The sequence below is a fragment of the Rousettus aegyptiacus genome, unplaced genomic scaffold (assembly GCF_014176215.1).
Source record: "Rousettus aegyptiacus isolate mRouAeg1 unplaced genomic scaffold, mRouAeg1.p scaffold_m13_p_5, whole genome shotgun sequence".
NCBI classification, from domain to species: Eukaryota; Metazoa; Chordata; class Mammalia; order Chiroptera; family Pteropodidae; genus Rousettus; species Rousettus aegyptiacus.
In genome coordinates this window covers 25,003,747-25,019,673 of record NW_023416308.1, presented here as the reverse complement: position 1 = coordinate 25,019,673, position 15,927 = coordinate 25,003,747, and the positions used below count along the sequence as shown (strand labels likewise).

Sequence of the window (15,927 nt, the reverse complement as noted above, 5' to 3'; positions counted from 1 at the left end):
AAACAAGAAATTAAGGAAACATGAGCCAAAAGTTAACAAGAGGAGGAGGATGATTACAGATCTAGCTACAGCAGATAAAAGGGTTGTTAGCAATGGTGACCAATTGAACATCCTATGAAATCAATCATTTGATTCCAGTCTCTGTCTTTCTCTGGCATCTAAATTTCTCTGTACTAGTAGTAAGCTTTTTTTTCTAATTACTCTAGAGTTATTGGCATAGAAGCAACAGGTTTCACTTAGAGCCGTATATAATCTATCTTGGTCTAAGAATAATAAATTTAAACCTCTTCTATTTTGGAGGACTACTACTAGTGAATCGACTTGAAGTTTTAGCCTGCTGAGCTCAGTTAAATTTAGGGGAGTTCCAACCCCGACATAATAAGGGAGTTTGGGGTTTAGACATAACCAGCAATCTTGTCCTATGTCTGCAGTGGTCTTATTTAAGACCTTGTATACTGTTGTTAGCAAAGTTATTAATATTCTGTTTGTGGCTGGTCGAATGCCTGGACTAAAGAGGAAAAAAGGAAGAAACAGAGGGTTATACTTACGTACACTTGAGTCTTAGTCTTAAGGGCCCATCTTCTTGAGCTGTCCACTCTCGTGCTATCTTCACGTAGGAGTGATGAATCCATGATGGGATGTCATCTACTTTAACTGCAGTGGGCGTCATCAGGTAGACAGTGAAGTGTCCTTTTTATTTGGGTTCTAGTCCTTTGGAAGTGAACTTCCAGATCCACACAGAGTCCCAGGTTGAAACTGATGGAGAAATCTATCCCCCAGGGCTGAGTGGACAGCACGAACCCAAGACCAAATTTTCTTTTGTACACTTTAAAGGGCCCGTAAAGACTTAAGTAAGACAAGGTTACGCAGTTCTGTCTTTTTTTCATCTTCTATTCTAGGTATTAAAGGTGGGAGTTTTTCAAAGAAAATTTCAAATGGGGTGAATCCATTAATATACAGAGTACATCTGGCTCGGAGAAGAACAAAGGTAGAAGTTTTACCCAGGTCCCACCAGTTTCTAATCTTAATTTGACTAACATCTCCTTTAGGATCTGATTCATTTGCTCTACTTGGCCTGAACTTTGGGGCCAGTAGGCACAGTGGAGTTTCCATCACAAATTTAGGTAGCTAGCCAATTACTGTGATATCTTTGCTATGAAGGCTGGCCCGTCATCTGACCCTAAAGTTCTGGGGAGACCAAATCAAGGGAGGATTTCTTGTAGTAGTTTCTTAGTAACTACTAAGGAAGTCTCTTTCCTGGTAGGGAAGGCCTCTACCCATCCTGAAAAGGTGTCTATAAAAACAAGTAAATGTTTGTAGCTCCCCAGAGTCAGGGTTACCTCAGTGAAATCGACCTCCCAGTGGTCCCCTGGATAAGTTCCTCTTTCTCTGTGCCTAGGTTCTTCTATCTCCTCCTTCTTTGGATTAACTTGGGCACAAGCCGGGCATCATGAGGCAATCTCTTCTGCGGTTCTTCTCCCTTCTGGAGGATCTTAGTTCACCGTAGGTGTGTGGTCTGGTGTAGTTGGTGGAGGAGAGTCCTTCCAAGGGTCCGTGAGAGCCCGATTTTCCATCTGGGGTCGTCCACCAACCCTGTTGGTTCCTAGTGGCTCCCTTATCTTGAAACAGAGGCAGTTCTGGGTAAGGGACAACAGTCAGTAGATGTGGTGGGGCCCCACTGGCTTTGCGGCGCTGCTCTTGTCTCTGCATCTGCTCTTTGGTTTTCCTCAGCCTCAGGACTATATTTTATTTTTTTGATGCCCTTTACAAAGAACAATACCCAGAGCCTTAGGCATCCATATGGCTTCAAGTAAGTCTAAGATCTCTTCCTTGTTCTTAATGTCCTTTCTAGCTGAAGTCAGAAGCTCTCTTTCCTTGTAGATGGCTCCGTGTACATGTGCGGTGGCAAAGGCGTATTGGCTGTCAGTGTATATTGTGACTGCCTTATCCTTTCCCCATCTTAGTGCCTCAGTGAAGGCGATGAGTTCTGCCTTTTGAGCAGAAGTCCTATGCGGAAGAGCTTGTGACCAGATGGTGCCAGTTAGAGTTACGACCCCTGCCCCAGCATCCCTCCTTCCTTCCTGTGTGAAGCTGCTCCCGACCGTGAACAGAACTTCATCAGCCTCAGGCAGAGGGGAGTCTTTGAGGTCTGGCCATGAGGAATACACAGCATCTGTGAAATCTGTGCAGTCATGAACAGGGGTCTCAGGGTTTGAGTCTGGCAACAAATTGGCTGGGGTGATGACAGTAGCTTTGAGTTTTAGCTATACGTTTGGGGTCATCTGGTGCCTCCCTGTTGTTGAACACCTTCTGGGCTGTCTCAACAAGTGGGGACAGGTTCATCCTTGCAAAACCTTCTAATTTTTGCAGTTTACACTGGATATCAGGGGCGATCTGAGTAGCAAAGGCTATATTAATTTCCTACTGGTTCTTAGGGGCCTCAGGATCTATGGGGGTGTATACCCGGTATGCCTCATTCAAGAAACGCTCCAGGGGATTCCTGAGGTCCCTCCCTGTATGACTTCAGTTGCCTTAGAAAAGTTAGTTGGCTGATGAGCAGTCATCCTAATTCCCCCAATTAGAATCTGGTGATACCGATCTAATGCCGTTCTCCCTGCCTGAGAATTGTGTCCCCAGTCTGGGCAGGTGGAGGGAAATTCCTCTTCAGTCTGTTCCCCTGCTTCCTCAACTCTCCTCCCTCCCATGGTTATCTTTGTGTTTCAGTCCAAATGCATCCGCATGTTCTTCTGAGCTACAGGGGGTAATTAAAAGCTGTTGGCAATCGTTTCAGGTGGGTCAGTGAGTCTGAAAGACACTTTCTAAGAGTCCCATTAATGCCTGGGGTTTCTCAGGGAAAGGTGGATTTTGTGCCTTCCAGTTGTACAGGTCACTCACTAGTCGAGAAAGGTATGTAAACCATAAAGGGGCTGTCAGTGTGCTGTCCCTGGGGTGGTGCTTTCTCACAAGGGGAGGATGGCCAGGGTGGTGGTATTGGCTGATGCCCCTCCCAGAGCCGGAGCAGGAGGCCCATAGGGGTTACCCGCTGGCCATCCGAGGAGGTAAGGCGGTGCTATTTGGCCTCTATTGTCCTGGATTATAGGGTGGGGGAAGGTTACTGCCCTCTGGTGGAGATTGGAGGATTGAGGGATTAGGCTGTCTTGGAGATTTAGTTGCTGCATGTTTCGGGGTGCCCACAATTAAAACCCACACCCCTAGAGATAGGGAACACTGATGGAGCCAAGGAGGGAGTCTCTGAACAAGGTTTAACCATTGGTCAATGTAGGGAAACTGATCAAGATGTCCCAGGTCTCCCGTGACAGCCAGTTTACATCAAAAGACAGCCACTCAACTTTACACAATGCTCTTAGTTTGCCTGGAGAAAACTTTATGCCATAGTTAGCTCCCTCTACAAACCCTTCTTTGAAATGTCGCAGGAGACACCCCAAGGGTGTCGTCTGTGAATTCGGGCTTCCCCCCATCCTTGCGCAGAAAACACAAAACACAAAACATATACTCAGACAAGAACAATCACTGAGGTGTAGGTGGACCCAGAGAAGTCCGCCACCTACAACCTAGACAGGACCAAAGACAATAAACAGAACCCGACAACAAGGCACAGGAGGTGGTGTCCCGCAGCCTGGCCATGGTCTGGGAGATATGACTGTGTCCAGTCTCTCCACAGACCCCCAATGACCAGTCAACAGAACCAGGAAGGTACCTTTTATCCAGCCGCTGAGGTTTCCGAGATTCCAGATTCCTGTAGGGACCAGGAACAAAGAGTGTGTCCTGAAAGTTGCATCCTTGATGATTGCATCAATCCCATCAAGGCATTCAAGGGCCCTGGAATGTCTCAGGTTGGCCACCTCTTTGAATCCATAACAGAGACAGCAACCGCTTCAGAGGCCAGTCTGATCCTAGATCTCAGGGCCACTCCCTGAGATCTCACTGGGGACTCCAATGTTGTAGTCGCCAGCCCCCAAAAGACACACGGACCACCAGAACTCAGTGAGTTATAGGAAACACTCTTTATTCACCCAGCCAGGTCTGCCAGAGGTACACAGACCCCAAATTAAGCAGCCCCAAAATGTAGAGGTGCAGGGTTTTTAAGCCCAAAATCCCATTCTTCATTCTGTCTAAACACAAAGGGCTATCTTTCTTCTATTCATTACCTGTCAACTCACTGGTCAGGTGCATAAGCGGGGTTACAGAAGCAGAAAGCTTGTTTAGAATGTTATGTTCCTATGGGTAACAGCCTATGTTTCTATGCTTGTTTAGAATGTTATGTTCCTATGGGTAACAGCCTATGTTTCTATGGACATAGCCATGTTCTCATGGACATAGCCAAGCAGTAATTTTCCTGCGAGTAATATATTTCTAACAATCATTTTTCAGCCATTACACCTTCAGCAAAAAAAAGAAAATATGTTTTGATTTTACAAAAATACACCATCACTATTAAAATTTAATTTTTAAAACCCTTATATAACAATTCAATTATTGCCAACTTGATTACAAAAGGCAACATTTTCTCTTTCACTTTGCTTGAGATAATAAAACAATGTAGCTAGGTAAGCACAAACCAATGATAGCATAATCAGAAAAAAGTCACAAGATGTTTTGTTTCTGCTTTCGGCTTTATTATTTATTTATTTATTTATTTATTTATTCATTATTTTGCTTTTTGCTTTAAAGATAATGCCACCGATGTACAATTACGAGCGATTTTGCAGAATCTTGGTCCTCCTACCCAGTTAGACCACCTGAGCACAGTGATAAAGGCATCAGACAAGATAACATCAGGAACTAAATTACTCGGACTAAGGAAAGACACAGAAGCTTACAGAAGAACTAACCAATCGGTTTCGGCTATGACCCCGACCCCCATCCTTCAATCTTTATCTTTAAAAACCCTTGATCATAATCCATGGGGAGTTTGAATTTTGAGCACCAGCTTACTGGTCTCCTGGCTTGGCACCCCACCAGTAAATTGTTTTTATTTCTCCACTGCAAAACTGGATGTTCAGTGTTTGGCTCTGCTGTGTGTTGAGTGGTCAGGCTCTTTTCCATTAGGTAACAGAAGGAAAGTCACAATTTATTGAGAATTTTAAGCTTGGTTTAAGACAATCCTTTCAATACTGGGGACTTGATTGGAGACAAGATGGAGCAAGAATCAAAATACCACATTTTGGACTGGTGGGAAAAGCCAGGCGAGGATTCGAGAGGAGGGATTTAAAGACTCTTAAAAAGACCAACTTTGAGATAATAATTCCCATACCAAAAAATTTTCCATTTAAAGTGTACAATGGTTTTTAGTAATTTCACAGAGTTGTGCAACCATCATCACAATTTTAGAACATTCTCACTACCCCCCCAGAATAAACCCCCTGTTCATTAACAGTTATTTCTAATTGTCCCCAATATCCTCCCACCCAACCACCATCACAAGGCAAACACCAATCCACTTTCTGTCTCTGTAGATTTACCTATTCTATTTGCCTATGTCGGAGGGAAAAACTTTCCTTCTACCAATTTAGAATTAACGAATTAACGATAGATTAACAAGAGAAAAGAAAACAAGTTTTATTCATATGCATGCAGAATCATTCAGAGGAAGAGGCCCTCTGAACTTTTTATACCAATACAATAGGGGAGAGGATAGGGAAAGAAAGGGTTTCTGTGGGAAGAACAAATAGTTGGGTGGGATTCCCCACTCCCCCCCCCCCCCCAAAGAAAATGAGCTGTTAGGGAAACAAATGAAAAGCATAACAGTTTGTGATAGTTTGTTTATGCAATTTCCCTTTCCTATTGTGAGTGCTCTGTCTTTCTGGGTGTGAAGCTCCCTGAGGAGATTTATGGCAGTTTCACACTTAGAAGGCTTTGTCTTTTAGTCAGATTAGGAAGCTCTGTAAAAGGCATCTGCCATATCTCAGTTTTAAATTTAAATAATCTTTATGTGAACTCTGGAGGCCCAAATGGGTCTCCACACCTATTATGTTTTATACAAATAGAATCATGCAATATGTGATTGTTTGTGACTGGCTTTTTCACTTGGCATGATGTTTTCAAGGTCCATCACTGTTGTAGCATAGATCCACGTGGTAGCAAAAAAGGAAAATATTTTATTTCTTTTTATTACCGAATAATATGATTCTAAGAATCGTAGTATACAAACTATTAATGGCTTTTCACTGATAAGTTAATGGGAAATTCCTGTAATGTGCTATCAAACCATTTGCTTGGGCAAGAAAGTCAAGGAAAAGTAAAGTAATGTTAATGAAGACAGTAAAATAGCAGTCTTGTGATTATAGACAGTACAGAAAGGTTTTGTTTCTCAGTACTTGGGCTGAGTGTGAGAGTCGAAGGTTTTGGTTCTCAGTACATACCTCATAGAGATAATGCAAATAAAGTGCTTAAAATGGTGACTGGAACCTATTTAGTACTTGGTAAATATAAGCTCTTATTAATATCCGTATCTAATATTTGAAAGCCGAATTTCTTTTCATGTGTATATGATGAAATCTTTAGTAAAGTAAATGTTTATTTACTCTCTTCATTTAACTAACTTTCATGTTGCACTGGAAAAGCCCACTCCTCCTCGTTTTACAACAAACATAAAGGTAAAAAAAATGTTTAAAAGGATAATTTTCAACAATGGCCAGACAGGACTCTTATACATATTTTTAAAAAGAACAATGTTAACATTTTAATTAATTATTAATGAGGGAACTAGTAAGATGTTATAACCAGTTCAGAGAAGTCAAAGAAACAAATTTATATGGAGTAAAGAAATGTCAAATTAATTTACAAATGCATGGTAATCTGACTTTTCCCCGAGGTTCAGGGGAGAGGGAAGCCAGCTGAACCTCCACGTGACAGAGTTAATTTGCATGTCTATAGGCAAGAATCGTTTTGCATTGCTATATATTATTTATAATTTATAAGTAGTTCAAAGGCAATGAAGGGGTTCTAAAAAAGCCACCCCAAACACATTGCTTTGGTATATTGACTATTCTGAACTGAAGGCACTTGAGAAAAAGCAGGTGCATGAAGGAAGGGCTCTCAGCCTTCTGTCTTTCTACCTAAAAGCAGATTATTACACTCCCCTCGCCTCTGCCCCCCGCCTCTGCCCCCCGCCCCAGAAGGGTGTCCTCCCTGGACCAGGAAGAGAAGAACATTCTCATCCCTGGAGACTGGGAGTTGAGGCTGAGATGGATCTGTACAAACAGATATGCTAAAATATCCCTGATCTTCCACTAGTGTCCCCCATATGTTTCCTAGTCGCTTTCCCACAGTTTAGTGTCTGTCCCTACCTCCAACCCCATTGTCTTGTCATATCTCCACAAGTTTATCATTTCTTTGTTTATAAAGTAAAAAAGCTCTTGGTCTAGAATGCTTCTTCAGGTCTTTATTTTCCTTATGAAGACTCCTGTGGACATGTAAATATATATTAAAATTTTGTATGCTTTTCTTCTGGTATTCGTCTTGTGTCAGTTTAATTCTGAAGGCCAGACACAGAACCTAATAGAGTATAAGGAAATTCTTCCTCCCTTACAAGAGTGAAAGTCTAGAAGGACATTACCTCTAGGGATGTGCTCAAAACAATAGCTGGTTTTCCACTGGAGACAACCAGTAAATCTCTTTTTCTTATGCAAGTGAAGGGGTTCAGAACAAATCTCCCCAGAATGTGCTACTCTGGCACGCAGATTATTTTGAGCTGAAGAAAACTGAAGCACACAAAAACTCAAGAAGAGCTTTTACCTCTTTTTAACTGCCTAAAAGAATTTAGATAAAGGACCTGGTGTAGGAAGAGAATTATCACCAGAGATAACTACAAAGAGTATGGGTGAAGTGTGCTGGGCTGGGGACACCCCAGTAGCACCTGTTTGTTCAAAGTCCTTATGTCTTTGCATGGCATGGCAAACATTTGCCTTCCAAACATTTGTTATTCCCATCTTCCTGCGAATTGCCTTGCTTTTGAGGCCCTAGACCTGGTTTATTTCACTTAGCATAATGTCAATGTTCCTTTCCTTTTTAAGGCTCAGTAGTATTCCTTTTTATGGATATATTACATATTGTTGATCCATTTATCTCCATTGATGGACACTTGGGTTGTTTCCACCTCTTGTTTATTGTGAATAATGCTGCTATGATCATGGATGTGTCAGGGAGGAAAAACTTGTCCTCTGCTCTCTTAAATTTGGTACCTGTAAATTAAACAGACAGAGGAAGATGAACAAGATTAAAAGCACATAATTTTTACTAATGTTTATGTCCTCAGGAATTTATAGAAAAGAAGTAAAACTCAAAGAAGCATTTGTTCTTGGGGGCTTATATAACCTTTTATCAAAGGGAAGACAGTTTGAGAATCAATGGACAATAAATTGTGGAGAATTGACTAGGAAATATATGGGGGAACTAATGCACTATAAGGACTCTTTTGGTAAGGTCCATTCAGGCAAACTCCTGTTGGCATCGATTCCCCAAATTTGAAGATAAGAATCACTTTTCTCACCCAGGTGTTAGAGAAGGAGCACTTCCTCAAAGAGAAATTTATGCCCTGCTTTCAGGCACAGAAGGTAACTATGTTTGTTTTTTTTTTTATTTTTTGAGGAATTATCAATTTTTATTTTTGATAAAAGCAGAGAAAAAATTCACAGTAAAATCTGAATAAAGTAAATCATGTTTCAAAAATGATGCGCTACAACTATGTAAGACAAATCAATAACAAAAATTGTGTATTTTCAAAAGAAGAAATAAGTATTTTGATGATTGAACTATAAATAATTTTTAAACTTTTTCTTTAGTTTTGAATTTTTACATGAAAATGCATTTCTTTATATTTAGGAGAAAACAAATTTTGTTTTTTAAATAAGTGCTATAGCTTAAGCTAGTCAATCCAGGGAGAAATACCATAAGGAGAAAAGCAGATTCTCAGACAAGAATTCCAGCTGAGGAGATAGTAGAGCATGTTTTGCATTTTACAATTTTCCTAGCTAGACAAAGAGTCCAGATATATTAGTATATTTACATATTAACATGATTTTCACAATGTGGTGCCTATTGGACCCACACTAGGCAATACAATGGACTTGAACTAGTGCCAGGCGCCTCTATCCCAGCTTAGGGAAGAGAGAACTTGAGTGCAGGCAGCAAGATTTGGTCTACGGTCCAGCATGGAGACATCAGGATAAACAAGATCTGTCCTTCCACATTCCCTGGACTGAGACCTGTCTTTTTTCTTTTTTCTTTTTTTTTTCTTTTTTTTTTTTTTTGCCCTGGGGGCAATAATGGTGTCCCTTTCTCTTTTGGTTAACAGGCCCTGCCTGTGGGAATGCAGCAGCTCTTCTTAGTAACCATGGGAACCTTATTGGCATGGCAACCTGGCAGCCACAGTGAAAGGCAGAAAGGACGGGAGGATGGAAGTGGAGGGAGGCAGTTCTGTGGAAGAAAGGAGGGAGGAGCAGCCTTCCTTCCTCCTGAGAAGAGAAAAGGAGGAGGAAAGATGTCCTGCTCTCTGATGGTCCCAAGGAGAAGCCCCTGATGAGTTCCAATCTCACCAGCCACCAAGACCTAAACCTATTGATGCTTTTCTGTTCTGTAGTGTAGCTCAGCAGCACCAGAAGAACAGGGGCTGGGAGACACAGAGCAAAACATCTCACAACACGTGAGCAAATTCTGACGTTAAGTTTTGATTGCCCGCAAAATACCATGCAGAGCTATTGTTGGGCTCTGAGAGTCCGAGAAGCTTTTGTTAAAGAGGTCTAGCGATGAGGACATTTCCAAGCAGCATCTAAAGCGAGAAATAAATCTATGCAATATGGATAAGGAAGGCTAAGAATGTAGCGAAAACAAAAACAAGATTCGCTAGGGAGAAAGAACTTCTACTGAAGAGAAAGGAGTGGGACAGCAGGGCAATTGACAGTGCCCTTCCAGTCCTTTTTCTAGGCTTAGCCAGAATCCTTGTCATCCTTGGTTTCTCTGATGGACAGTGTGTGAGCCAAGGCTATCCTGGGCTTTGGAATTAGATGGCTCTGGGTTAGAACCCTGCCCTGCTCCTTACTTACCTGTATGAATTACTCTGAGTCAGTTTCCTCTTCTCTCAAGACAGAGTATAATTATGCCTACTTTATAGGGTCATTGTGAAACTTAACAGTAATATTAGTTAAAGCTCCTTACATGACAGGCACACAAACAATAGCTACCCTGTTACCCTGTTGGCTCTTTAGAAGTGGCTCTGGGTGGTTCTGTGGCATCACCTGAGAGCTTCTCATGTTTCTTCTTCATTTTTAATGCATTGACTTTTTAAAAATAACAGCTTTATTGAGATATAATCACGTGCCATAAGAGCCACTCTTTTAAAGCACACAATTCAGTGGATTTTATATAGTCTCTGAATTGTGCAACCATCACTATCATCTAATTTTAGTACTTTTTCATCACCTCGAAAGGAACTAAAGGAACTAACTACACGCCCATTAGCAGCCACTCTCTATTCCCTTCTCCACACAATCCCTGACTAATCTACATTCTTTCTTTATAGATTTATCTATTCTGGACATCTTACGTAAATGAAATCATACAATTTGTGGCTTTCTGTTTTTGACTTCTTTCACTGTAGCATAAGGTTTTAAAGGTTCATCTATGTTGTAGTGTGTGTCAGTACTGATTTTTTTTTATGGATGAATAATATTTTATTGCATGTATATACCACATTTGTTTATCCATTAATCTGTCAGTGAACATTTGGTCGTTTCTACTCTTTTAGCTATTGTGAATAAAGCTGCTATGGACATTCAGGTACAAGTTTTTGTGTGCATGTACTGATCACATTTTAGTTTATGGTTTATCCGGCCCCATGATCAGACAAACAGAGGCTGATGTCATTACTTCTTTTTAAATTTCCTCTTGACTACACCTTCCTTTACTACTATTTTCTCTTTATACTTACTCTCACCTCTCCCCATGGAGCAGTCTAGTCAGTCTCATGCAAATTTCTAGATATGGCATTTTTAGATGCTCACAAGAGATATTATTTTTCCCTCACAAAAGATATTTTTGAAGTGTGGAAGAGAGAGAGGAAGAGAGAGAGAACGATACATAGGCCAGACTTATTATTCAAAGACGATTAAAATATCATTTAAAAACATTGTTTAAACTTTTTCATTGAGATAGGCTCTACATTCCAAAAAGTGTGCATCTCAATTAATTTTCACATACTCCTTTAGAAATTGCCTGTCTTTACCAAGGTAAGGATAGATAGAGTTGCCAGATAAAATATAGAGATACAGAGTACTCAGTTAAATTTGAATTTCATATGAACAATCAATAAATTTTTAGTACGTCTATTTTATGCAATACTTGTGACATACTTATTTTTTTTTAATTTTGATTCTTTATTTCAAATTAAAAAGCAAGTTGAGGATCCCCTCCCCCCACCTGCCCCTGGTCCTAAGCTCTCTTTCTTCCTTCCTCCAACGGTCCCCAAATAAAGCCCATGACCATGGAAAAAAAATTCATTCTTTATTTGAAATTCAAATTTCAGGTATTTTTATTTGGTAAATCTGCTAACACTAGAAGGGGAAATTAAAGAAAATCCAGTGGCTATAAATCATTTTTAAGACGAGGTAGCAAATGAGGTTTGGTTATAGAAAATACTAGAATAAAATAGAATTTGGAGTTAATTTGTAGATTTAATTTACTTTGCTTTCCCCTGAGGGCCTTAAATAACTTAGTGTGTGTCCTCTTGCTTTCTCACAATATCTCTAAGAAATACATAGGAGTCTACGAACGGAAAAGCAAAGGCAAAGATGTTAAAAAGAACTCTAAGCTCTCTCAACCAATTTGGGGTCAATTTAACCAAAACGTTGATTGGTTTTTGAAAGAAAGTGTCGAGTTTAGATTTATTAGATTTAAGAATAGAATAGGCTCTTATTTGGAGCTTTTTATAGTTTAGATGAGGAAATCGAGGTTCAGAAAACTTAAGGAATTTTCCCCAAGTCACCAAGCTGACTAATGGTGAAAATGAGACTGAAATCCCAAACTTCTGACTCCCAGCCTATGGAGCTTTTCCGAATTTACCAACATTCCATGCCTGTCCTCCTCTCCCCCTTTCCCTTTAGTTTCTTCTCTTCTAATGTAGTCTAGATAATCAGACCAGCCATAGTTACACAATTATATAAAACATTAGCTGGGGATTCTTCCTAGACCTTGCAAGTAGTAGGGAATTAGATTACTTAATATGGATCAAATATTTTTCTGTTCTAAACAAGTTTATAAAAGGATTTAAGAATAATTTCTATTCTTTTTTTTTTTTTTTTTTATCTGTAAAGAGTTGCCATTATCGGATTTTGGCATAATCTTTTCTAATAGGTACAAGTGAAGTTCCTTTGATTTATATATTTCACATTTCATCCATTACAACCAATGAACAAATTCTTAACCTGGAAATCATTTGGATTTATTCAAATATGCAAATTATGAAATCAGCACATTTGGAATGATCTTAAATTGCCAAGCCTATGAAAGCCTCTGGTTTATACTTACTTGTTCTACGTCTAACTGCTTTGTGTGTTTCTAAGACAGCTTTCCTTCACCAACTTCTCACATGTTCCAGAGATCTGCTCACTATCCAACAATGAGTTTTTCCTTTCATAACTCTCCAAAACCCAGTCACAATGCCAGGCCATGCCAAGATTTTTGCAGGATAGCATTTGATCTGTATATTTCAAAGGGAAAAGTCATGCTTATTAACAACGCAGCATAGCTCAGAGATTGGTGTTCAGTGTTGTTCAGCTCTCACCTTGTAGCATGTGACAACAAGAAGAGATGGGCTAGAACAACTTCATGAAAAGCACCAACTGCTGAGAATGAGACTTTGGGGGAAATGTGGGCTCTTTGCTTGTTATTATTATTTTTTTTAATAAAATATTATTATTTATGCCTACAACACCTGGTCTTCCTAGGTGGCCTCCAATCCAAGTACTATCCAGGACCATCCCTGCTTAGCTTCTGAGATCAGATGGGATCGGGCTTGTTCAGGGTGGCATGGCCATAGAGCATGGACTGTGGCTCCACTGGGGTATAAACCCAGGACCTTCTGCATGTAAAGCAGACTTGCTAACTGCTACACTATGGAACCAAGTCCTCGCTTGTCATTTTCACAGGGTTGAAAATGCTGCAGTGACTCAGAGTTGAAGCCTTGAAGAGGACGGCTGTGGCCTAGGGCAGCATCTGCAGGGCGTGCTGGAATCTGAGGGTGTGCTGGTGAAGAGATTTTTACGTGGCTAGACTGGTATAGTAAAATGGCAGTGTTCTTTGGCATTTTCATTTCCTCAAGTTCATTTCTGAATCATCACATCTCGGAATACCAGGGCATGTGGGAGTAGCAGAAAACAGAAACGATTCCCCGACACTGAAAGGAGTGAAAGTCAGTCCTCGGGGATTCATACAAATGATGTTCCTACAAGTTTCTCTAGAGGTCTCACGAGGAACCAAAAATTAACTAAAAGTGAGCCGGTGGAGCCAAACCATGTCATGGATAGCTTCTCCTCATGACATTGATGTCTGGGTCTATTTTCTGTTGAGAGTAGAAGACAACAATAAACCTATCCCTTCCTCATTCACTCAGGGCACATGCTGATCTGCCCTGATAAATCACTTCGAAGCTACAGAGAAGGGACGATTAATGACTTTTCTTTTTTGACCACGGTAGATATCAAAGCTTCCCCTACCCTGGGGGACCTTATTCGCCTTTTCCTATTAAATTTCGTGGTTCTTCTTTCTTGAAATATTCAATTTCTCGTCTTTATAGAAAAAAAATTGTCATCGCATTTACACTTATGGGGAGTTCCAATATCTTGAGTAATCTAATTCTTTATTTGCCAACTAGTTCATGTATTTTGATTTTTTTTTATCACAGTACCTCCAGAATTTATAATTATTCTAGGAGTTGTTTTATTGTCAGTTTTTACAACACTGATTATTCTTTTTGAAAGCAATGTTGTCTTGTTCTTGGTGCATGTGCTTTGTGATAAGGAGTAAGATTACCTGCTCACTAGATGGCGGTGAATAGATTTTGAGTCTTGGAAAATATTCCATTTCTCTTGTGGAATCAAATCAGGGAGGTTAAACAGCCCTGGAGACTGAGGATGGAGTTGAACACAGGCTTGAATTGAATGTTGGTGTTCGAGAACTATCAGTGTTGAAAAAAAAAAAGAGTCTTAACATGTTAGCAGGTGTGATCTCATCTTTATTTACTGGGCCATGATGAGCTTAGATTTTCAATAAAGATTCAGCAGCTCATTTCCAGAATGTTATGGAAAACTGGCTTCTTCAAGAAAGATCCTTCTAAGGAAGATCAAATAGGATGAGCACAACCCCTACCACGCTGTCACAGAATTTCTAAACTTAGCGAGTCATTTCTGGTTTAGAAACCAATAAACAAAACAAAACAAAACAAAACAAAGAATGGTAAGCCCTGTGTGGTCAAGTTTCTCACCACTTGTGGTGTCAAAGTAGAAATTGTGAGTATCATCATATTGGTTTCTGAATCAGGTGGGTGGTTTGCCTAGATGACCATTAAATGCTCTATATACTCCAAGAATCTTTGATTATATCAAGTAAATTTGGGACTAAAATAAATTCAGTTTGGGAACTAAAATAAGCCCTTAGAATGGATTGCTATGATTCCAAAAGAGAATATTTGCCCTGTATCTTCAACAGCCACCAGTTTGTACCGATGACACAGTCTTAACTTTTTTGTTTTTGTTTTTGCTTTTGTTTTTGTTTGCTTAAAAGGCACATGTGCGCCTTTGCACATACCCAAGCTTTGCTCTGCCAGTTCCTTCTGTATGAAATGCAGCCCCATCTTAGCAGAACGTTCACTCGCCACTTAAAGACTTATGTCCAAGGGAGTGATTCTCAACTGGGGTGCTTTTGTGATTTTTCCACTCCCCCAAAATGTCACTTGATAAAGTCTGGAGATATTTTTGGTTGTTACAACACTTAGGGGAGGGGGGAGGTGCTACTGGCATTTAGTGGCCAGGGATGCTGCTAAACATCCTACAATACACAGGACAGCCCCTCAAAACAAAGACTCACCCAACCGAAAATATCAATAGTGCCAAGTTGGAGAAACCCTGCTCTAAGTTAGGTGACTTTTGGGCGAAACCCCTGCTTTCTTCCCCACCATCATATAGAGCTTTGTTTAAAACACTTTGTATCTTCTTTAAAGTACTTGTCACTTTGTCCATTGGGAATGTGGTTTGGAAATTGTTTAAGCTTTAGAAACTCTTAGTATAAAAGAAATAAAGTTGAACTTACTCTGATTGGAGAGGTGAAGAGGTGGGAATAGCTCTCCCTGTCAACCCTAAGGGGGATTCTCGAACATCCTAACAATAGCACACAGGAGCACTTGTTGAGCACTTACTCTAGGCTAGGTCCTGTGCCAAAGCTTTACATGGATTGCACACAGGAGCTATTAAAATATACTGATTCATCTTGGTTAACTCTTCTAAGGTTCTGTATTGGTTTCTTAAGACTGCCTTAACAAAATATCAAGTCGTTGGATCTGGGGTCCATCCTAATCCAGTATGATCTCATCTTAACTAATTACATCTGGAAAGACCCTATTTCTAAATAAGGTTATATTCTGAAGTTTGGGGTTGCTATGGTTTGAATGTTTGTATCCTCCCAAAATTCATAGGTTGAAAACTTAATGCTCAGTGTGATGGTATTAGGAGGTGGAAGGCCTCCTAATTGGAAGGCCTCATGAATGAGTTGGAGCTTTCGAGAATCGAATTAGTACCTTTATAAAAGCGCCCGAGGGAGACCCCTCGCCCCTTCCACTATGTGAGGACACAGTGAGAAGAGGGTAGTCTGCTCCCTGGAAGAGGGCCTTCGCCAGAACCCTACCATGCTGTTGCCATG

General features: G+C 40.3%; 1 pseudogene; it reads right to left on the bottom strand.

The window, feature by feature from the left end:
* Positions 1-12,937: 12,937 nt before the first annotated feature.
* Positions 12,938-13,056, bottom strand: LOC118603582 (annotated as a pseudogene).
* Positions 13,057-15,927: the final 2,871 nt, after the last annotated feature.